This window comes from Anomaloglossus baeobatrachus, chromosome 2 (genome assembly GCF_048569485.1).
Source record: "Anomaloglossus baeobatrachus isolate aAnoBae1 chromosome 2, aAnoBae1.hap1, whole genome shotgun sequence".
In the NCBI taxonomy this organism is placed as follows: domain Eukaryota; kingdom Metazoa; phylum Chordata; class Amphibia; order Anura; family Aromobatidae; genus Anomaloglossus; species Anomaloglossus baeobatrachus.
The window spans coordinates 397,687,222-397,711,155 of NC_134354.1; the positions used below are offsets into that span (position 1 = coordinate 397,687,222).

At 45.8% G+C, this 23,934-nt stretch overlaps 1 protein-coding gene across 1 annotated transcript in view; it reads left to right on the plus strand.

Moving 5' to 3' along the window:
* Positions 1–23,934, plus strand: part of LOC142291507 (RH-like protein) — a 97,551-nt gene that overhangs the window by 1,292 nt on the left and 72,325 nt on the right. The window lies entirely within an intron of this gene.

Here is a 23,934-nt window from a genome sequence, read left to right on the forward strand (position 1 = left end):
TGGCGCCGCCGCGCGCCGAAAACTGCCGCCGCCGCTGGCTCTGCATTCATTTCCCTCTGATCTGAAATGATGAAACATTTCAGATCGGAGGGAAATGTCCTACCCTTGAGCCCTCCACCGGGACACCGGAGCTCTCTGGTCTCACGGAGCCCCCACCGGTTCTCCAGAGCCCCCCTCCGGAACATTCAGGATGGCGCCGAAAACTGCAGCCGCCGGCGGTGTATTCATTTCCCTCTGATCTGAAATGATGAAACATTTCAGATCGGAGGGAAATGTCCTCCCCCTGAACCCTCCACCGGGACAACGGAGCTCTCTGGTCCCCCGGAGCCCCCTCCGGTTCTCCAGAGCCCTCCCTCTGGAGCATTCAGGATGGCGCTGACGCGCGCCGAAAACTGCAGCCGCCGGTGTATTCATTTCCCTCTGATCTGAAATGTTGAAACATTTCAGATCGGAGGGAAATGTCCTACCCCTGAGCCCTCCACCGGTACACCGGAGCTGTCTCTGGTCTCCCGGAGCCCCTTCCGGTTCTCCAGAGCCCTCCCTGCGGTCCACCGGGGTCCTATCCGCTATTCCCGGTATCTCCCACCCGATCTGGGATCCCCCGTTCCCCCACCACCCCCGCACAGTACCTCAATAAAGAATCGTTTACCCCCCCGGTCCCCCGTGGCCCCCCTTCCTCCCTTCTCCGGGAAAATGGCGGGCGCATGCGCAGTGTGCTTGGCATAATCTGACTCCTGCACCCGGCAACGAAAAAAAATAAATCTGATTGGCTGTTGTGATTTGAATACTGTGATAGATCCTATCGCAGTAGTCAAATTGCCAATATTTGATAAATATGGCAGCACTTAGGTCTGCCTTTCTCCTCTCTCCCTTGTAGTTGATCTGGGAGAGAAGAGAGAGAGACTACGTGCTGCCATATAGAGAGAAAAAGTTATAAATCTACAAAATTTCTGATAATCAATTCCCAATTTTCTGATCACCTCCCCGTTATCATCCCCCCCCTCCGTCATTCCGTCGTCCCTTGCTGCGCCATTCCCCTAATCAATATTTTTTTTTTTTATAATCATTATAAATCTTTTTTAGGGTTAGGGTTATAAAAAAAAAAATACTAGTGTTAGATTAGGTTCAGGTTTATTTTTTGTTAGGCAGGGATACATAAAAAAAACCAAAAAAAAAACCATGGCCCGCAGAATGTTTACGGCAGAGCAAGCGTACTCACTGCTTGCCTCCGGCAGTTCTGGGTCAGAGACCGAATCAGCCTCAGAAAGAGAGGCGTTTTCGGATAGCGGTGACGATTCGGCTTCCTCCACGGGGTCCCACACCCCGCTAGTCGCCGCTGCTGAAGCATCAGGAGCAGGACCTAGTTCTGCAGTCCCCCATCCTCCCTGATATCCCGACCCGTCCTTTACCCCACAAATTCCCCCTTTCATAGGAGACCCTGGCATCAAAATAAATGTCACCAATTTTGCCCCACTGGATTTTTTCTAAATTTTTGTTACCCAGCATGTGCTTGATCACCCACCACACCAACTTGTGCGCCCGTCAATATATTGCCCAAAAGCCGACATCTGTCCATTCCTGGTCCTAGATCCCCACAAGTGTCCCGGAAATCAAAAAATTTTTAGGCATTACCCTCAACATGGGAATAGTGTAAAAAACCCAGTTTACGCTCCTATTGGCCAACTAAATCTGTCCATGCCACCCCTGTATTTGCAGCCGTAATGCCCAGAACCCGATACGAGACCCTATTGCGATTCCTCCATTTTAGTGATAATTCCCAAGTCCTCCCAAGAACTGACCCCAATTATGACCGCCTTAATAAATTGAAACCCCTAATATCCCTCCTGAAAGAGTCCTTCCTAACTTCCTACAGCCCAGAGGAGAATGTTTCGGTTGACTAGTCCCTAATGAGTTACAAGGGCCGTCTCTCATTCCATCAGTTTATTCCCTCCAAAAGAGCCAAGTATGGCATAAAATTATATAAAGTGTGCGAAAACACCAGCGGGTACACGTGTAACTTTATCATTTATGAGGGTAGGGACCGCCAAATAAGCCCACCCAACTGTCCCCAGACAATTAGCATCCCAGGATAAATTGTCTTGGAGCTAATGACGCCATTTCTTGGTAAAGGTTACCACGTGTACACAGACAACTACTACACCAGTATCCCCCTATACCAATCCCTCAATGCTGCAAATACAGGGGCCTGTGGAACAATAAGGAAAAACCGTGTTGGTTTACCGGCACAGTTAGTGTCCAGACGTCTAGAGAAGGGGGCGTCATTCGCACTGGCAAGTGACAAACTGCTTGCGTAAAGTAGAATGACCGCAAGGACGTCTACATGCTCACCACCCTGCATGAGGACACCACTGTGTCGGTCAGAGAGAGGGGAGCCACCAGGGACAAACAAAAACCCTTCTGTGTGACACAATACAACAGGTTTATGGGTGGCGTGGACCTTTCTGACCAGGTGCTTCAACCATACCTGGTATGGCGGAAAACGAGGGCCTGGTACAAAAAGGTAGCAATCTACCTGGTACAGATTGCTACCTACAACAGTTTTGTACTGTATAAAAAATCCCAAGGGGCCCTCATATTTCTGCAATACCAGGAAAAAATTATTGAGTCCCCCATGTTTGACTCAGCGGCACCAGAGGCAGCCTTCGAGTCAGAGAATGCCTGGAGACTAACAGAACGGCATTTTATGCGTCTCATGCCTCCTACTCCCACCCAAAACCGTCCTAAAAAAGGTGCCGGGTCTGCAGCATGTGCCCATCCCAGCCAGGACTTTGTGTTACCCCCTTGCTTCGAAATCTACCACACATCTCACAATTATTAGATGTCATAAACTATTCCCAAATTGTGTGGTAGGGTTTTTCTTTCACATTTATATTTTCTATGTAGTGAGCCCCTGCGTTACTTGTCAAATAAAATTTACTATTTTCATCAGTAAAACACATTTTACCCCATTTCACAAATAATTCCAGGACTTGATCACTCACATACCGAATTATTATGCAGACAAATTCTTGTTATATGCCCACGTCTGCGTACTCCAGAATGTGGACCCCGCAAATGTTTTTGAAACATCTGATCATCTGACAAATAATTCCAAGATTTGATCACTCACAAAGTTTTAGCACCAGTCATCTTAGTCTGACTGCTATTACAACTATGTCTTGGTGATCCGGGCATGATCATTTTATTGGAGGATCTGAAGCTGTTCTGTAATTTTACACCTTGGGCTTTACTGCATGGTTCTTGCCGAACCTCCTGCACTGGACAATACTTTTATAACCCTGTAGGGGACTGGTTGTTTTGTGCTTGGCAGGTAGGAGCCTGTTATGGTGTACCACGTCGGCTGGCACAATTGTCCCTCATATAGGGATTGATGGTGCTAAACAGACGTTGTACGACCAGTCTCTGAAAAATTACCGTGTCCTTCTAGCCCTCCTGGTGTTCCTTCATCTCTGGAACAAGCACAAGTCTGCCATATAGTTGGCGATATTTTCCTTCACATTTTGCACTTCACTCCAAGATAAAATATACAAAAAATCCATTTATGTGGGTTTTCAGTTGTTCTGATAACACATAGGCTCTGCAAATCAAATAATCCAAAATTTGAAAAGTGCACCTTCCCTTCCAAGTCCTGCCGTTTGCCCAAACAGAAGTTTTTGACTACATGTTGGGTATCGCAGCACTCATAAGAAAGTAGGTAACAAACTGAGGGGTCCACTTTTTGGTGTTACCTCTTGTAAAAGTGGAAAATTTGGTGCTAAAGCATCACTTTGTGAAAAAGAAGAAAATGTTCAATATGACAACGTATTGTTATAAAATTCTGTGAAGTACATGTGGGTTCAAAATGCACACTATACCCCTAGATAAAATCCTTGAGGGGTATAGTTTCCATAATGGGGTCAGTTGTGGGGGAGCTCTACTGTTTAGCCACTTCAGGGGGTCTCCAAACGCAACATGGCGTGCGCTAATGATTCCTGCCAATTTTGCAGTCAAATGGCGCTCCTTTCATTCCGCGCCCTGCCGTGCACCCAGATAGTTGATTTCCACCACATATGATGTATCGGCGATCTCAGGAGAAATTGCAATATACATTTTATGGTGATTTTTTTCCTTTTACCCTTGTGAAAAAAAAGCCACATGGTTGAAGTAACAATTTTGTGTTAAAATTTATTTTTTTTATTTTCATGGCTCAACGTTATAAAAAACTGTGAAGCACCTGGGGGTTCAGGGTACTCACCAAACATCTAAATTCCTTGAGTGGTCTAGTTTCCAAAATGGGGTCAGTTGTGGGGGAGCTCCACTGTTTAGGCACCTCAGGGGGTCTCCAAACACAACATGGCGTTCGCTAATGATTCCTGCCAATTTTGCAGTCAAATGGCGTTCCTTTCATTCCGAACCCTGCCGTGCACCCAGACAGGTGATTTCCACCACATATGATGTATCAGCGAACTCAGGAGAAATTGCACAATACATTTTATGGTGTTTTTTTTCCTGTTACCCTTGTGAAAAAAAAATCTACATGGTTGAAGTAGCAATTTTGTGTTAAAATGTAATTTTATTATTTTCATGGCTCAACGTTATAAAAAACTGTGAAGCACCTGGGAGTTCAGGGTACTCACCAAACATCTAAATAAATTCCTTGAGGGGTCTAGTTTCCAGAATGGCATCAGTCGTGAGGGGTTTCTGCTATTTAGGTACCTTAGCAGACATGTAAATGCAACATGGTGCCCGCAATCTATTTCAGCCAAATTTGCTTTCCAAAATTCAAATATTGCTCCTTCTGTTCCGAGCCCTCCCATTTGTCCAAACAGAGGTTTCTGACCACATGTGGGGTATCACCGCGCTCATAAGAAAGTGGGTAACAAGTTTTGGGGTCCTTTTTGTTGTGTTATTTCTTCTAAAATTGATTACATTTGGGGTGGAGCAACATTTTTAGGTAAAATTTTATTTTTTGCTTTTTTCATTCCACATTGCTCAAAATGTAAACATAGTACTTAGCTTATTCTAGAAGTCCTATGAATGATGTAAATACACCAGGGTCCAGATTGACACCTCAGAACATTTCCCAACGCGTTTCATCCCGATCGAAAGTCACATCGGGGTTCATCAGGGGCTCCCTATTAGGGTGAGAAACACTGGCTACAGTCTGCCACGTGTGGAGCTTGATCACGGTGATGGTTTACATTTTGAGATTTCTTTTGGGCAATGTTCTGAGGTGTCAATCTGGACCCTGGTGTATTTACATCATTCATAGGACTTCTAGAATAACCCCTTAGTGACGGAGCTAATTTTCACCTTAATGACCAGACCAAATTTTGCAATTCTGACCAGTGTCACTTTATGAGGTTATAACTCTAGAACGCTTCAACGGATCCAGGTGATTCTGAGATTGTTTTTTCGTCACATATTGGACTTCATGTTAGTACCAAATTTAGGACAATATTTTTTGCGTTTATTTATGAAAAAAATTGAATATTGGCAAAAATTTTGAAAATTTTGCAATTTTCAACTTTTGAATTTTTATACCGTTAAACCAGAGATTTCTGTGACACAAAATAGTTAATAAATAACATTTCCCACTTATCTACTTTACATCAGACCAATTTTGGAAACAAAATTTTTTTTTGTTAGGAAGTTAGAGGGGTTCAAAGTTTATCAGCGATTTCTCATTTTTACATCAAAATTTACAAAACCATTTTTTTAGGGACCACATCACATTTGAAGTGACTTTGAGAGGCCTAGATGATAGAAAATACCCAAAAGTGACACCATTCTAAAAACTGCACCCCCCAAAGTACTCAAAACCACGTTCAAGAAGTTTATTAACCCTTCAGGTGCTTCACATGAACAAAAGCAATGTGGAATGAAAAAAAGCAAAAATTAAATTTTACCTAAAAATGTTGCTCTAACCCAAATTTATTCACTTTTAGAAGAAATAACACAACAAAATGGACCCCAAAACTTGTTCCCCACTTTCTTATGAGCACGCCGATACCCCACATGTGATCAGAAACCTCTGTTTGGACAAATGGGAGGGCTCGGAACAGAAGGAGCAATATTTGAATTTTGGAAAGCAAATTTGGCTGAAATAGATTGCGGGCACCATGTTGCATTTACAGGTCCGCTAAGGTACCTAAACAGAAGAAATCCCTCACAAGTGACACCATTTTGGAAACTAGACCCCTCAAGGATTCTATCTAGGGGTATAGTGAGCATTTTAGATCCACAGGTACTTCACAGATTTTGTTAACGTTACGTTGTCATATTGAAAATTTTAATAATTTTCTCAAAAATGTTGCTTTAGCATCAATTTTCTCACTTTTTCAAGAGGTAATTCCAAAAATTTGACCTCAAGGTTTGTTAACCACTTTTTTATGAGCGCGGTGATACCTCACATGTGGTCTGAAACCTTTGTTTGGACAAATGGGAGGGCTTGGAACGAAAGGGGCAATATTTGAATTTTGGAAAGGAAATTTGGCTGAAAAAGATTGCGGGCACCATGTCACATTTGGAGGACCCCTAAGGTACCTAAACAGCAGAAACCCCGCACAAGTGACCCCATTTTGGAAACTAGGCCCCTCAAGGAATTTATCTAGATGTTTGGTGAGTACCCTGAACCCCCAGGTGCTTCACAGAATTTTATAACGTTGAGCCATGAAAAAAAAAAAATAAAATTTTACCACAAAAATTGTTATTTATTTTTTTTACAAGAGTAAAAGGAAAATATTCAGCATAACATTTATTGTGCAATTTCTCCTGAGTTTGGCGATACCTTATATGTGGTGGAAATCAACTGTTTGGGTGCACAGCAGGGTTCGGAAGGGAAGGAGTGCCATTTGACTGCAAAATTGGCTGGAATCAATAGCGGACGCCAGGTTGCATTTGGAGAGCCCCTGAGGTGCCTAAACAGTGGCTGTCCCCCACAAGTGACTCCATTCTGGAAACAAGACACCTCAAGGCTTTTATCTAGGTGTATAGTGAGCAGTTTGAATCCACGAATACTTCACAGATTTTGATAAGCTTAGGTTGCCATATTGAAAATCTTCATTTTTTTCACAAAAATGTTGCTTCAGCATCAAATTTCTCACTTTTTCAAGAGACAACAACAAACCGTGGACCCAACAGGTTGTTATCCAATGTCTTATGAGCACAGGGATACCCCACATGTGGCCAAAAACCTCTGTTTGGATAAATGGGAGGGCTTGGAATGGAAGGAGCACCATTTGAATTCTGGAAAAGTTGAGATAAATTGCGGGCACCATGTCACATTTGCAGGGCCCCTTGGGTACCTATACATTAGAAACCCCCCACAAGTGACTCCATTTTGGAACCTGGATTTTATTCAGGAGTATAGTAGCATTTTGAATCCACAGGTACTTCACAAAAATGTTGCTGTAGCAACAAATGTCTCACTTTTAGGCTATGTGGCCATGATCCAGCGACACGGCGTCTAGTACACAGTGTCAGCCTCCTGCAGAGATGTGAGTGTTGTCCACGGGAGAACGCAGCTGCCCATGCCCACGATTTGGGTTCAGGCCGCTGTGGAGCTCTATGCTACCTGCAGAGAACACTCATCTCCGCAGCATAAATTGACATGCTGAGGCTCGGGAAGCTGCCGCCACAGGTCGGTTTATGCTGCGGAGAAGAGAAGTACATTGGGCAAGCACATTGGGCATGGGATTTCTAAAAATCCTTCCACTGTGCTTCTACTGCACAATGCAGCGTTATGGACGCAGGGAAAACACTCTGCGCCCAAAACGCTGCAAATCCCGATTGTGGGCGCACAGCCTAAAATGCTACAATGGATGAATGGATAGATGTCAAACAAATATAACGTCCCACCCCCTGCATATTCTAAGCTGGCGCCCTTTAGTGCCTTTCATGTGGCACTAAAAGGTGCCTAGCCTTGTATTTAGCCCCCCAAAAAATTAATAATTAAAATAAACGACGTGGGGTCCCCCCTATTTTTGATAGCCAGCTAGGGTAAAGCAGACAGCTGTAGCCTGCAAACCACAGCTGACAGCTTCACCTTGGCTGGTGATCAATTTGGAGGGCTCCCCAGGCGTTTTTTAAAAAAAAAACAAAACGTGGGGTCCCCCCAAATTAGATCACCAGCCAAGGTGAAGCAGACAGCTGGGGTCTGGTATTCTCAGGGTGGGAAGAGCCATGGTTATTGGACTCTTCCCAGCCTAAAAATAGCAGGCCGCAGCCGCCCCAGAAGTGGCGCATCCATTAGATGCGCCAATCCTGGCGCTTCGCTCCAGCTCATCCCGCGCCCTGGTGCGGTGGCAGACGGGGTAATATATGGGGTTGATACCAGCTGTAATGTCACCTGGCATCAAGCCCTGGGGTTAGTGATGTCACGGCATCTGAACAGATACCCGACATCACTAACCCAGTCAAGAAATAGAAAAAAATAAAGACAAAAAAATATTTATTTGAAAAAAAAACTCCCCGAAACATTCCTCTTTTACCAATTTATTGTAAATAAATAAATTTCGGTCGCTGTAATCCATTTTTGAGGTCCCACGCCGTCTCTGGATCTTCTAGAATATGGGGGGCACGTTCAGGGAACGTATCCCCCATTTTCTGGAAGAGCAAGCTCTCCATGAGCAGTGTGGGTGCAGTAATCTGAGAATACTGCACTCACACTGCCCCGGTCCAACCTAGGGCAGAGTGACCTGCAGTAACCTCATTCTAGAATATGAGGGGCACGCTCACAGAACGTACCCCCCATTTTCTAGAACAGCAGGCTCTCCATGTGAGGAGTGTGTCTGCAGATTACTGCACTCACCCTCCCCCGGTCCACAGTGGAGCAGCCTACTGCAGCAGCGACGTCAGCGTCCCTGCTTGCAGGGATCCAGCTGACAGCCGCTGTCTGCGCATGCGCCGCCAGCATTCAAGAGAAGGAGGCGGCGTGATCGCGGGGCCGGAGCACCAGCAGCCAGGTAACGTATGACCGGGGGCTGGGGGGGGGTGACGGGGGGTGACGGGGGGACCTGGGGACAACTTTCTGCCGCATGTGACGTGTCACATGCGGCAGAAAGAGTAGGATGAATGCGGCCGCCATTTTCCACGCTCCGGAGGGGAGAGGGGGGAGGCGGCTCTGGAGAACCGGAGGGGGCTCCGGGGACCAGAGATCTCCGGTGTACCGGAGGAGGGGTCAGGGGGAGGACATTTCCCTCCGATCTGAAATGTTTGATCATTTCAGATCGGAGGGAAATGAATGCAGAGCCGACGGCGGCGGCAGTTTTCAGCGCGCGTCGGCGCCATCTTGGATTTTCCGGAGGGGGGGTAGGGGTGGTGGGGGGACTCTCCGGTACCGGGGGCTTTGGGGGCACTAGAGGATTATATTTATTTCTCATCTGACATGTTTGATCACGTCAGATGAGAAATAAATCAATTTTACCGGCCATTTTTTTTTTTTTAATGTTGTCGCCGGTATACGGTGTATACCGGCGATCGCATTAACGGGGTCCAAAAAAAACACCCCGATTCATAATCTTGGGGGTCTCAGCTACCTCCGGTAGCTGAAACCCCCGAGATTTTTCGTCACTGGGGGGCGCTACAAGCTTTTTCCGGCCTGACGTCTCAAGACGTCGGAACAGAATAAGTACCCTGTTTTTCCGACGTCTTGAGACGTTAGGCCGTCGCTATGGGGATAAGCTAAGTACTATGTTTACATTTTGAGATTTCTATTATGGTTACCTGGACCTTATTAACCAAATTATATTCCACTGCATGCACCATCTTCTGTGAAGTTTATTCTGCCTTCTATGAAAGTGTATGATTTGTTCTGCCTTCTGTGAAGTGCGTACCTTCTGATTAATAACGTATACTGTTTGACGTCTCCCAATATATTTTTAGGGAGGACTGTTATGGGACCATCGAGTCTCCAGGAGACTTTTCTTAGAGTAACGTTTGCTCTGGTTTAACGTCAGGAAAAATTACCATTGTCTCCATTCTATCTGTACACAGAAGGTGTTCATAAAATATTTTCACGTACTTCAATACACATAGATAAGGCATTTATGCACTTCTGTGTACTTATCTGTTTAATAAGATTTCCTTTGGGCATTTGCAGATATATATATGTGGACCTATTGAGAACTTAATGACTAATTACAGTTAGGTCCAGAAATATTTGGACAGTGACACAAGTTTTGTTATTTTAGCTGTTTACAAAAACATGTTCAGAAATACAATTATATATATAATATGGGCTGAAAGTGCACACTCCCAGCTGCAATATGAGAGTTTTCACATCCAAATCGGAGAAAAGGTTTAGGAATCATAGCTCTGTAATGCATAGCCTCCTCTTTTTCAAGGGACCAAAAGTAATTGGACAAGGGACTCTAAGGGCTGCAATTAACTCGGAAGGCGTCTCCCTCATTAACCTGTAATCAATGAAGTAGTTAAAAGGTCTGGGGTTGATTACAGGTGTGTGGTTTTGCATTTGGAAGCTGTTGCTGTGACCAGACAACATGCGGTCTAAGGAACTCTCAATTGAGGTGAAGCAGAACATCCTGAGGCTGAAAAAAAAGAAAAAATCCATCAGAGAGATAGCAGACATGCTTGGAGTAGCAAAATCAACAGTCGGGTACATTCTGAGAAAAAAGGAATTGACTGGTGAGCTTGGGAACTCAAAAAGGCCTGGGCGTCCACGGATGACAACAGTGGTGGATGATCGCTGCATACTTTCTTTGGTGAAGAAGAACCCGTTCACAACATCAACTGAAGTCCAGAACACTCTCAGTGAAGTAGGTGTATCTGTCTCTAAGTCAACAGTAACGAGAAGACTCCATGAAAGTAAATACAAAGGGTTCACATCTAGATGCAAACCATTCATCAATTCCAAAAATATGCCAGAGTTAAATTTGCTGAAAAACACCTCATGAAGCCAGCTCAGTTCTGGAAAAGTATTCTATGGACAGATGAGACAAAGATCAACCTGTACCAGAATGATGGGAAGAAAAAAGTTTGGAGAAGAAAGGGAACGGCACATGATCTAAGGCACACCACATCCTCTGTAAAACATGGTGGAGGCAACGTGATGGCATGGGCATGCATGGCTTTCAATGGCACTGGGTCACTTGTGTTTATTGATGACATAACAGCAGACAAGAGTAGCCGGATGAATTCTGAAGTGTACCGGGATATACTTTCAGCCCAGATTCAGCCAAATGCCGCAAAGTTGATCGGTCGGCGCTTCATAGTACAGATGGACAATGACCCCAAGCATACAGTCAAAGCTACCCAGGAGTTCATGAGTGCAAAAAAGTGGAACATTCTGCAATGGCCAAGTCAATCACCAGATCTTAACCCAATTGAGCATGCATTTCACTTGCTCAAATCCAGACTTAAGACGGAAAGACCCACAAACAAGCAAGACCTGAAGGCTGTGGCTGTAAAGGCCTGGCAAAGCATTAAGAAGGAGGAAACCCAGCGTTTGGTGATGTCCATGGGTTCCAGACTTAAGGCAGTGATTGCCTCCAAAGGATTCGCAACAAAATATTGAAAATAAAAATATTTTGTTTGGGTTTGGTTTATTTGTCCAATTACTTTTGACCTCCTAAAATGTGGAGTGTTTGTAAAGAAATGTGTACAATTCCTACAATTTCTATCAGATATTTTTGTTCAAACCTTCAAATTAAACGTTACAATCTGCACTTGAATTCTGTTGTAGAGGTTTCATTTCAAATCCAATGTGGTGGCATGCAGAGCCCAACTCGCGAAAATTGTGTCACTGTCCAAATATTTCTGGACCTAACTGTATGTGCTTGTTTTTTGGAGAGTAACAACTCTGTTGATATGGTCCGTCTTAAACATTATAAATTATTGAACCTCTACTGTTTCATTGGTATGTGTGTGTGAGATCCTTTTTTGAGTGTCTCCCATAAGTGCAACCTCCCTCACCTCCCCCTTTCCCAGATCAGCTGCACATTAGACCAGCGAAGGGAAAGTAGGGTGAGTCTTCGTAGAGCGGGGGCGCCACAGCGTTTAGGTCTAGGGTGCCAACCTCTGCGGTGAGGTAGGGCCACTATAGGGATCTATTGGCCATACCCTGGTTGCACTTTTAGTATTGGCTTTGGTACTCATACACAATACTTGATTGTTCAATGAGCAGTACTAACCGTTTGTTCAATAGGGACATTTGAATAATCCCCCTTTTTCGCCACTTTGACCTGTCAATTATACAAAAGGATCTTTTTGCATATTGGCGAATTTGGGATTGTGTGTCCTAGATATGTGTTTTGTTTGTTTGGGGTTTGTTTTAGCAGTCATAAACAGGAAATATTGCTGGAAAGGGAATTGTTGTTTAGAATTTGGATTACATATATAACCCCAATATGATGCCTTTAATATGGGTACATGTTAGCATTTTTATTAGACCTACAACTTCATGACAACCAACAGTTCAACTAATCTGGACTAGGTTACTATTCTGATCTAAATTCATTTTGATGGCTATTGTGCCCATTACAGGTTTATCACTTTGAACAATCCACATGCAATGTTAAACTCTACTGTGACCTGCTTATTCAACATGTGAGTACAGGCTCTGCCAGTTAGATCCCAACTCATCATTTGCTGATGGCACATCCTAGTGTAGTATCCAAAAAATGTTTTCTTCATATTGTGTTAAAACATGTAAGACTGGATTTGGCATGCAGTTTTTTTTGTTTGTTTTTTTTTTAGCTAAACAGAACATCATTCAGTGGATTTTCTGTAAGGGGTCAGAATTAAAGGGAAATCTCTGTTGCTCTAAACATTGAGTTTCATGCTTATGCACAGAAAATTACAGGAAATGTCCTCTCATTCAGTTACTCGCTAAGTCGGTTCACTGCTGTAACCATTGATCGGCTGAGAAGACATTTCTAGCCATATGCTGGGTTATCATGATGAAGACTAAAGGCTGCTTTACACGGTACGACCGATTGTGCAATTTCACAATCGATTGTACCCGCCCCCGTCCTTTTTGCGTCACGGGCAAATCGCTGCCCGTGGCGCACAAACTCGGTAACCCCCGTCACACGTACTTACCTCTCGTGCGACCTCGCTGTGGGCGGCGAACGTCCACTTCCTGGAGTGGGAGGGACGTTCGGCATCACAGCGACGAAACACGGCTGCCGGCCAATGGAAGCGGAGGGGCGGAGATGAGCGGGACGTAAACATCCCGCCCACCTCCTTCCTTCACATAGCCGGCGGCAGCCGCGTGATGCAGGTGAACTGCTGTTCATCGTTCCCGGGGTGTCACACGGAGTGGCGTGTGCTACCCCGGAAACGATGAACAACTAAATTAAACGATATTATGGAACCTAGCGAGCAGTACACGACTCACGATTTGTGAGCGATACTGCGTCGCTAGGAGGTGTCACACAGGCCGGCATCGCCAGCGATGCCGGATGTGCGTCACAAAAACCGTGACCCCCGACGTTCTATCGCACGATAGATTGTCTGGTGTAAAGCAGCCTTAAGGCTAGGTTCACACTTCCGTTGTTTTGCGTCAGTCACAATCCGTCACCTTGAGGAATTACGGTATCCTGCAAAATATTTTGCAGGAATCCAGTTTTTCCCCATAGACTTCTATTAGTGACGGATTGTGACTGATGATGATGATAACGGACCGCCGTGCGGGAGCAACGCAGCCTCTAACGTTTTTTGAGCAGCGCAATCCGTAGGATTTTGCTGCACATGCTCTCTCTGGTTCCCTGCACCCGTAACCAGGATACACATCGGGTAACCAAGCAATGCGCTTTGGTTAGTTACCCAATATTTACACTGGTTATGTGTGCAGGGAGCCAGCGCTAAGCGGTGTATGCTGGTAACCAAGATAAATATCGGGTAACCAAGCAAAAAGTGCTTTGCTTATACCCGATATTTACCCTGGCTGTGCAGGGAGCCCGACACTTCCCCGCTCGGCTCCGCCCCCTCCCGCACTCAGCATGTACTCACACATTCACACACACTCTCACACACACTCACACACACACACACTCACCTGTCGCCAGCCCTGCAGTCCCCGTGGCACTGACGTCCTCAGTGCCACGGCCTCGCTTGGCTCCACCCACCCCGAACTCCGCCCCCTCACGCTCTGCCCCCCGCACACAACGGAGTCCGACAAAGAATTCTGTTCTTTGTCATCCGTTGTACAACGCATCAGTCACATGCGTTAAGCAACGCATTTGACTGATGCAAAACAACGGAAATGTGAACTTAGCCTAAGAAGTATAAAGCAGCAATAACTGTGACGTAGTGCGGAATCAGTGAAATATGTGTTTTTTTCTTGTTTTCTTGGCCCAGGTGCCTGAAGGGGCTTTAAAGGGAACCTGTCACCAGATTTAGCCCCTATAACCTGCGGTCACCACCAGTGAGCTCTTATATACAGCATTCCAGAATACTGTGTTTAAGAGCCCAGGCCGCGCTGTATAACCTAAAAAACACCTTTATAATACTCACCTAGGAGGCAGTCTGGTCCTATGGGTGTCGCTGCTTACCGATCTAGTGTCCACTCTCTGCGACGATCACAGTCTGCTTTCTTTTGAGGCCTGTGTGCATGACGCGTCCTATGTCATCCACACTGGCCAGCTTTGCATGGCAGATCAATGTGCGGTTACACAGGACCACAAAGCCAGCCTCTGTGGATGATGTAGGACGCATGATCCACACTAGGCTGAGTAGAAGAAGGATGGCGATTGCCGTAAGCTGGACCGGAGAGCAGCGACACCCATTGGACCAGACCACCTAACAGGTGAGTATAACAAAGATGTTTTTTTACGTTATACAGAGTGGCCTGGGCTCTTATATACAGTATTCTGGAATGCTGTATATAAAAGATCACTGGTGGTGGCCACAGCTTATAGGGGTCACATCTGCTGACAGGTTCCCTTTAAGTCTCCTTTGCATATAAACAGGTCACCATTATAATAAATTGCACTTAGTAGGTAGATTTTGCAATGGACTTATGATCTTTTTGTTACACTTTTAGTCTATTCTCACATGAACATATTAAGGATGCTTATGTGAGACTATTATAGGAATGTCCTGGCTTTGGCCCATAAATTCATGGTTAGTCTAGGAGACTTGCCTTTATTATATGCACACATAATACTACTTTGTGAAACTAGCCATTTGACTAATTATTTCTTGTTTATTTTTGGCTCCAGTGGTAGTTAAAAAAAATAATAATGATGTAACCAGGCATATTAACAATGATAAGCATATTGGATTAGCCAAGGCTGTTGCGCAGTCAAAACCAGTATCTACCTTCTTCCCTGCTTCCAATTCCAAATTTGGAGAAAATGTCATTAAAGCAGCAGTCTTATTTACTGTTTTTTTGGTTGAGCATAATATCTCATTAGCCACAAGTGATCATGCACGGCCATTAGTGAAGAGGATGTTTCCAAAGTCACAGATTGCTGATAGATATGCATGCGCAGTAACTAAGACAACCCATATTATTCAGGGTGCTATAGCTCTAGAGGCACTCCAGAATGTTAGAGATGTTATCCAAGGCCAGAAAAAATATTTTGGCATCTCACTGGATGCAAGTTCTGATGAATTTGAAAAGTACTTTCCTGTTCTTATCACTTATGGACATCCAGAAACTGGGCTAATTGTGACGGAATTTTTAGACATGGTGTCATGCCCACCTGGTAAAGCCCAAGACCTTTTTAATGCTGTGGATATCATATTAAAAAAACATCATGTCAACTGGAATATGTGTGCAACATATTCAGCTGATAATGCAGCTAACATGCAGGGAAAACACAATAGTGTGTTGTCAAGAATTAGAAGCGCCCAGAGTGCAGAACAAAAAATTTATGCTGTTGGCCGTCCCTGCCACTTGGTCCATCTAATGGCTGAACATGCAGCAAAACCTTTGTCCATAAGTGTAGAAGACCTTATTGTTGACGTTTACTTTCATTTTCAAAAGAGTTCAAAAAGGGTAAATGCCTTACAGGAATACATGGTGTTGTAACACTGGGGTTAGAAAACTATTAAAACACGTGAAGACTCGTTGGCTGTCACTTGAGAAGTCTGTTGAAAGGACCTTAATTGGGATGCTCTCAAGTCATATTTTTTGTGTACATTTGAGGAAGACATTGGTTTACTTGGTGCTAGGGAAAAGCGCATTCTTGCCAACATGCAAAATCCTATGACAAAAGTGTACCTTTTGTTTTTGCACTCAGTTCTTCCCGTATTCAATTCCTTTAATGTGCTTCTGCAGACAGAAGCTACAATGGTACATCACTTGTACCCAGCAATGTTACATTTGTACCAAGATCTTGTCAGATTTGTCCAGCCAAATGTCATTGCCAGTGCTGAAAACATTTTGGATATTGTGTATTCTGACTCTTATGTTCAGCTCTCCAAAGGGGATATTCTCATTGGATTTGAAACACAAAATTATTCCAGGAGAGAGAACCTGATAGATACCCCAAAGTTCCTGCAATTCATCAAGGAGACTGTTGACTTTTATTGTAAAGCGCTGGGCTATATGAAAAAGGCTATGCCTCTTCAGGACCCAGTTCTTAAAAGTCTTTCTTTTATAAATCCAGATGTGCGGTTGTCATCAAGTATTGAGGACATCCAGACTGTAGTCAACAGGTTCCCAAATGTAATTGGGGCCCAAGAAATGGACAAACTGCTAAGTGAGTTCAGGGACTATTTTAGTTCAGTGATGTTTTAATAAAGTGAAGCATCAGAATTGATGAGTTTTGGCATCAATTATCACAAAGCAAGGATCCAATAACTGAACAATTTCAATACAGTGTGTTATGCAGGCTGGTAAAATTTCTACTTATTCCCCACAGCAATGCTTCATGTGAGAGGTTGTTTAGCATTGTTCGCAAAGTCCTCACAGATCAGCGGAGCACTTGGGAAAAACACAACAGCCGGGCTCAAATGTGTATGAGCCTGTAACTACAGTCAGAAACACACTCTGTGCAATACTGGCCAGAAAAATTAATATTTTTTCCAGCACACCATGTCACAAATGGCAACCACAACTGCTCAAAAAAGCAAAATCTGCAACAGCTGTGGCTTTATCCAGCAGAAGAGAATCTAGTATAGAAGAACACGCAAGTAGTAGTACAGCTGGGCCTTGTACGGAAGAAAGTCAGTGTTACCGAATCTGTGTCTGAAACTACTAGAAGGGAAGCTCCAGATAGACAGCAGATTGAAGACACTAATTTTTCCACCAAGAAGCAAGCATCACTGTTTGAGGTTTCTGATACTTTGTCAAGTAAGAGTACTGCAGCAGCAAAGAAAAAGTACACAACAGTACCACAGAAGGAACAAAAATCTTTTGCAACTAAAAAACTATAATTCGTGCCTAGTAGTGCACAGGCTGCTGCTGATGATGATGATATTGTTATCCTGGATTAGAAAATGAAGGTTTTGCACACTTTAATTTTGTTCATGTTTTGCACATTGTACATGTGAGTACAGTTTAGAATTTGCAGTTATTTATTTCAGTTCTTGCATTTAAAGCCTTTGTAATATAAAAAAAAAATGTATAAGGCTATGTTCACATTTCATTTTTGCCACATGTCAGTGGCTCTGTTGGAGCTTCTGTATGAAACTCTGAAAAAGTTTAGGGCTGTTGCCTTTAATAAGGCAGACAGAGTCAATTTCTATACTGTCTGGCCTCATTTTTGGCAGTATCAACATTTCTGAGGCGAGTGCAAAAGTACAATCGACCATGCTTTTGTGCATTCCTGAGAAAGATGGACAATAACAAAAATGAGGCTGAACAAAGCACAAAGTGACTCTGTCTGCCTTATTAAAGTCAATAGCTGCTTCATGGGTTGTGTTAAAATCCTATTGTTTTTAGGGCTTCAGACAAAAGACCCTGATGGAGCGACTGACATTTGGCGAAAACACAATGTAAACATAGCCTAAGGGGCACTTTGCACACTACGACATCGCAAGCCGATGCTTGCGATGCCGAGCGCGATAGTACCCACCCCCATCGCAGCTGCGATATCTTGTGATTGCTGCCATAGCGAACATTATCGCTACGGCAGCTTCATATGCACTCACCTGCCCTGCGACGTCGCTCTGGCCGGCGAATCGCTTCCTTATTAAGGGGGCGGGTTGTGCGGCGTCACTGCGATGTGACACGGCAGGCGGCAAATAGCAGCGGAGGGGTGGAGCAGAGCGGGACATAAACATCCCGCCCACCTCCTTCCTTCAGCATAGTCGGCATGAGCTGCGGTTAGCAGGTAAGGTGATGTTCCTCGCTCCAACGGCTTTACACACAGCGATGTGTGCTGCCACAGGAGCGAGGAACAACATCGTACCGTCGCAGCAGCGTAATTATGGAATTCAAACTAGAAAGAATGGTTTTTTGAGGCAGTATATCAAATTTTAACTAGCAATCCTACCTTCATTAAATATTTAAAACATCAATTTTAATTAGATACTTTTTTAAAAATACAAAATAATTCCACACCGTGAGTGAATACACACAACCAACATAAACAAAAAAAATAATAAAAATTTCAGACACAATGAGGCCACAGTTGGGGACCTCCTTATATGCGGAGTTATTGTGGAATTCTCGGTACTATATATCTAGATTAGTGCAAAAAATCTGAATACACCCTACATTAATCTGTCCGCTACCTGTCAATGGAGATATAACTTACGTTACACGCACCCTAAAGTTAAAGAGGTGCCCCCATTCCACGGCGGCTAGCCCTTGGAAGCTGCCCCTGAACTCCCTTACTAGTGCAGATATAGGCAGTTTAGGAATATAAGTAATTATTCAAAAAATGGTCACTTATCATAATATTCTTACGGCTGCTAACACAAATACAATCCGCAAATGAGTCCACAGAAAAACGTATGAGGCCACAGTTGGAGACCTCTTCATATGCGGGGTTATTGTGGGAAACCTCAGTACTGTCTATCAAGATCAGGGCAATAAGGATCTAAATACACCCTATAACAGTCTGTCTGCTACCTATCAATGGAGATATAACTTTCGTTACACGCACCCTAAAGTTAAATAGGTGCCCCCATTCCGCGGCGGCTAGCCCTTGAAAGCTGTCCCTAAACTCCCTCACTAGCTCAGATAAAGGCAGTTCAGATATTTAAATAATTATTCAAGATGGTCACTTATCTTAAAAGTTCTCACAGCAGCTTTTCCACATAAATATAGTCCGCAATGAGTCCAAAAGAAAACTCGACGCGTTTCCCCCCCATTAGTGTATATTGGGGTTCATCAGGAGTTTAGAGACACAATCGCCTGTGGAATAAATAATTCAATTACAAATCCTATCCCAAAAAGATACCTCTGCACAGATGGAGGTTCCCCATATCTTATTACGTACCGTTCTGATGTTCAGCTGCACATGTGGCAGCAAGAGTCCCTCAAAGACGGTGCTTGTGGCAGACCAAGTCATATCATGACCTGAAGCTCTTAAATACATTCCCTAATGGCAAAATACAACCCACCTGGATCCGGGCCGCCCACTCTCCATGGATACCTGGTTTGTTTATATGTCAGGGCATCCTGTTCCATCGGAGTCTCAAACAGACCGCCGACCGGGTGGTATCACATGATCAAGCATGTGACCACTCAGTCCCGCCCCCTTTCATCATTCACTATGTTAATATATTATCGTAAGTTATTTTATATTAATAACCGGCCTATTCAGGCTGTCATTTACCTCCTCTGCTGGTGCCATATCCATAGTCCTATTTTGTATTTTCATAGTGGAGCGCTGTATGGTTTCAGAGATGAAACCGGCCGGGCGGCATCATGTGACCGGACATGTGACCGTCCGGTCCCGCCCCATTACGTCATCCACCATGATTACATTATGTCGTGAGATATTTTGTACTTGTAATCAGCCTAATCTGAGTGGTATTGACCTCCTTTGCTAGCGCTATATTCATACTCGTATTTCATGCTATTATAGTGGGGAGTTATAGAGTTTCCAGAGGGGCCGATCAGATGCTATCCCATAACCAAACTTGCCATTAGGGAATGTATTTTGGCCTCATACGTTTTTCTGTGGACTCATTTGCGGATTGTAGTTGTGTTAGCAGCCGTAAGAATATTTATGATAAGTGACCATTTTTTGAATAATTACTTATATTCCTAAACTGCCTATATCTGCACTAGTAAGGGAGTTCAGGGGCAGCTTCCAAGGGCTAGCCGCCGTGGAATGGGGGCACCTCTTTAACTTTAGGGTGCGTGTAACGTAAGTTATATCTCCATTGACAGGTAGCGGACAGATTAATGTAGGGTGTATTCAGATTTTTTGCACTAATCTAGATATATAGTACCGAGAATTCCACAATAACTCCGCATATAAGGAGGTCCCCAACTGTGGCCTCATTGTGTCTGAAATTTTTATTATTTTTTTTGTTTATGTTGGCTGTGTGTATTCACTCACGGTGTGGAATTATTTTGTATTTTTAAAATAATTATGGAATTCCCCGACACTACACCGATGATACGATTACGACGATTTTGCGCTCATCTAGGATTTACACACTACGATGTCGAGAGCGACGCCGGAAGTGCGTCACTTTCAACATGACCCCACCGACATCGCACCTGCGATGTTGTAGTGTGCAAAGTGCCCCTTAAAGTGGCAGGTATTATCTCCCCAATAATGGTAAAAATAATAAAGTGATGTTGGTTAATTGGGTTATCCCACCAGGACTTTTGCAGTTTCATTTCACCTCAGAGGTGATGGTAATGGTTCCCATGATTACAGCAGACAAGGAAATACTACCAAGTTAACATTAATAATTTTCACTACTTGTAAATATTTTTTTTTCTGTTTATAACTATTGTTTATAAAATAATGTGATCATCAGTGCTGAATTGGTGTGGATGGGGAGTGGATATGGGAGTGACTGCTTGCGAAATGGGTGTGGTTAGGGGTGTGGCCTAAAAACTGTCACGGCGCGCGTTGCGCGCCGCCAACTTTGTCCCTCTTTTCCTTCTTTAAAAGTTGGGAGGTATGCAGTACTAATAAAGTTTTAACTCAGGAAAAGTTCAGAAATCAATATTTTGTGGAATAACCATGATTTTTAATCACAGCTTTCATGCGTCTTGGCATGCTTTCCACCAGTCTTTCAAACTGCTTTTGGGTGACCTTATGCCACTCCTGGTGCAAACATTGAAGCAGTTCTTCTTTGTTTGATGGCTTGTGACTATCCATCTTCCTCTTAATTACATTCCAGAGATTTTCAATGTTTATACAGTTGATAGATACACAGTCATCGCTAAAAGTGTTGGCACCCTTGAAGTTGTTCCAGAAAATGAAGTATTTCCCTCAGAAAATTAAGAGTAATTAACCCCTACACTCCCCCTTTCCATAATACACCCTCTACACTGACCCTCTCCATAATACACCCTCTACAGTGCCTCTCTCCCTATTATCTCTCCAACACTGCCCCTCTGTATAATATCCCCCACACAAAAATAAAAACAATTCTTGAAAAAAACTGCTCCAAGAAATGCTTCTACAGAGATTTTTTTTTTTAAAGTATTAAATTTTCAAGTCAATTTTCAGCATTGTTCTTTGTGGGTATTAGCATTTGCATAATAAGCATTTGGAACGTGCTGTATAGGTTTGGTAATAGCACAGTCATAATCACATGAAGTGCTATAACTCCTTCAATCAAGTGATCAGCGCTGGTGTCAGGAGTTGACCCCCCCACTGATCCAATATTGATGGCCTATTATGCATTATGGTGCTGTTGCCAGGAGATGCAGATTTGGTGCAGGAATATGGTGTATAAATTTCAGGACCAAATCTGCATGTCTTGGCAAAAAAAAACACAAAATCAATTTTGATCTCATTTCGGTGCGGTTTTCTGCCAGGAGATGCAAATTTGGTGCTGAAATGTCTGCACCAGATTTCTGCAACAAATTTGCATCTGCTGGCAGAAAAACACAGCTTTCTGCTTTGAGATGTAGGTCTGTGAACTCAGTGACTTCACCTGAGGTGAGGTCAATGAGTTCATTCAGGTTAATTTAGGTCAGTTTACCTGCGGTCCAGGTGGTATACTGTGGGAACCTCCAGCTGTGATAAACAAATAAACAAACAAATAAACTGAGTGACGTAAACGCTCATCGCTGTGGCTCAGTCAGTTTCTGTCTGAAGTCACAGCATGCGGACATGTTCTGTACCTGCGCGCTGTGACTTCAGTATGCATGGCCAGCATTAGGCATGTGCGACTTGTGCGGTCGCACAGGGCGCCGACGGCCATGCTTTGGGGGGGCGCAGCAGAGAGGTAAGAAGTTGTATATTTCCTGGCTCCTCCGGTTCCAGCACAGCGTTTTTACTGTAACCGCTGCCGGTTACTTAACTTTCTGTAGCGCCTGGCCAGCCGGGCCCACCACCTTCACCGAGCCCCAGTCACAGCTGCAGCAGAGGGGCGCGGTGTCGCTTCAGCCACTACTGCAGTCTGCACATGACTAAGGTGCATGCGAAGTCCTCCTAGGGCATCGCATGCAAATTAGCCATGTGGTGGGGGAGGCACTGTGAGTGGAGCAGAGCAGAAAGGTGGCGCGTCATCCCGCACCCCAATGTGATGAGGTCATCACTCTGCACCTCATCAGTGCTGCGGGAAACGCGGAGCTGGCGAGCGCGGGGCATCTGGCAGGGAGAGGTAGGCGCTCTGTGAGCTGAAGATTGCCGGGGTGGTGGGGAACCCGCTGACTCCAGCCGCGGGGGGCAGGGGGTGGGCCGCTGACTACAGCTGCAGGGGGCGGGGGTGTGGGGTTTCCGCTGACTACAGCTGCAGGGGGGCGGGGGGGGCGCTCACTACAGCCGCAGGGGGGCGGAGGGGGGCCGCTGACTACAGCCGCAGGGGGCGGGGGGGGCGCTGACTACAGCCGCGAGGGGAGGGGCCGCTGACTATAGCCGCAGGGGGCACTGACTACAGCCGCGGGGGGAGGGGCCGCTGACTACAGCCGCAGGGGGGCGGGGGGCCGCTGACTACAGCCGCAGGGGGGCGGGGGGCCGCTGACTATAGCTGCAGGGGGCGGGGGGGTGCCGCTGACTACAGCCGTGGGGGGAGGGGCCGCTGACTATAGCCGCAGGGGGCGGGGGGGCGCTGACTACAGCCGCGGGGGGAGGGGCCGCTGACCACAGCTGTGGATGGTGGTGGGGCAGCTGACTACAGCCGCGGGTGGCGGGGGGCCCGTTGACTACAGCCGCGGGGGGTGGGGGGGGCCGCTAAACTACAGCCGCGGGGGGTGGGGGGGACGCTGGCTACAGCCGCGGGGGGTGGGGGGGCTGCTGACTACAGCCGCGGGGGGTGGGGGAGGGGCCGCTGGCTACAGCCGCGGGGGGTGTGGGGGCTGCTGACTACAGCCGCAGGGGCGGGGGGGCCGCTGACTACAGCCGCGGGGGGGGCGCTGACTACAGCCACGGGTGGCGAGGGGGCCGCTAACTACAGCCGCGAGGGGTGGGGGGTTGCTGACTACAGCCGCGGGGGGTGGAGGGGCCGCTGACTACAGCCGCGGGGGCGGGGGGGCCGCTGACTACAGCCGTGGGGGGGCTGCTGACTACAGCCGCGGGTGGCGGGGGGGCCGCTGACTACAGCCGCGAGGGGCAGGGGGGCTGCTGACTACAGGGGCGGGGGGACGCTGACTACAGCTGCGGGGGGAGCTCACTACAGTGGCGGGGGGGGTGGTGGTGGGGCCGCTGACTACAGCTGCAGGGGGCGGGGAGGGGCCGCTGACTACAGCCGCGGGTGGTGGGGTGGGCCACTGACTACAGCCGCTGGTGGTGGGGGGGGCCGCTAACTACAGCCAAGGGGAGCGGGGAGGGGCCGCTGACTACAGCCGTGGGTGGTGAGGAGGCCGATGACTACAGCCGCGGGTGGTGGTGGGGGCTGCTGACTACAGCGGCAGGGGGCGGGGGGCCGCTGACT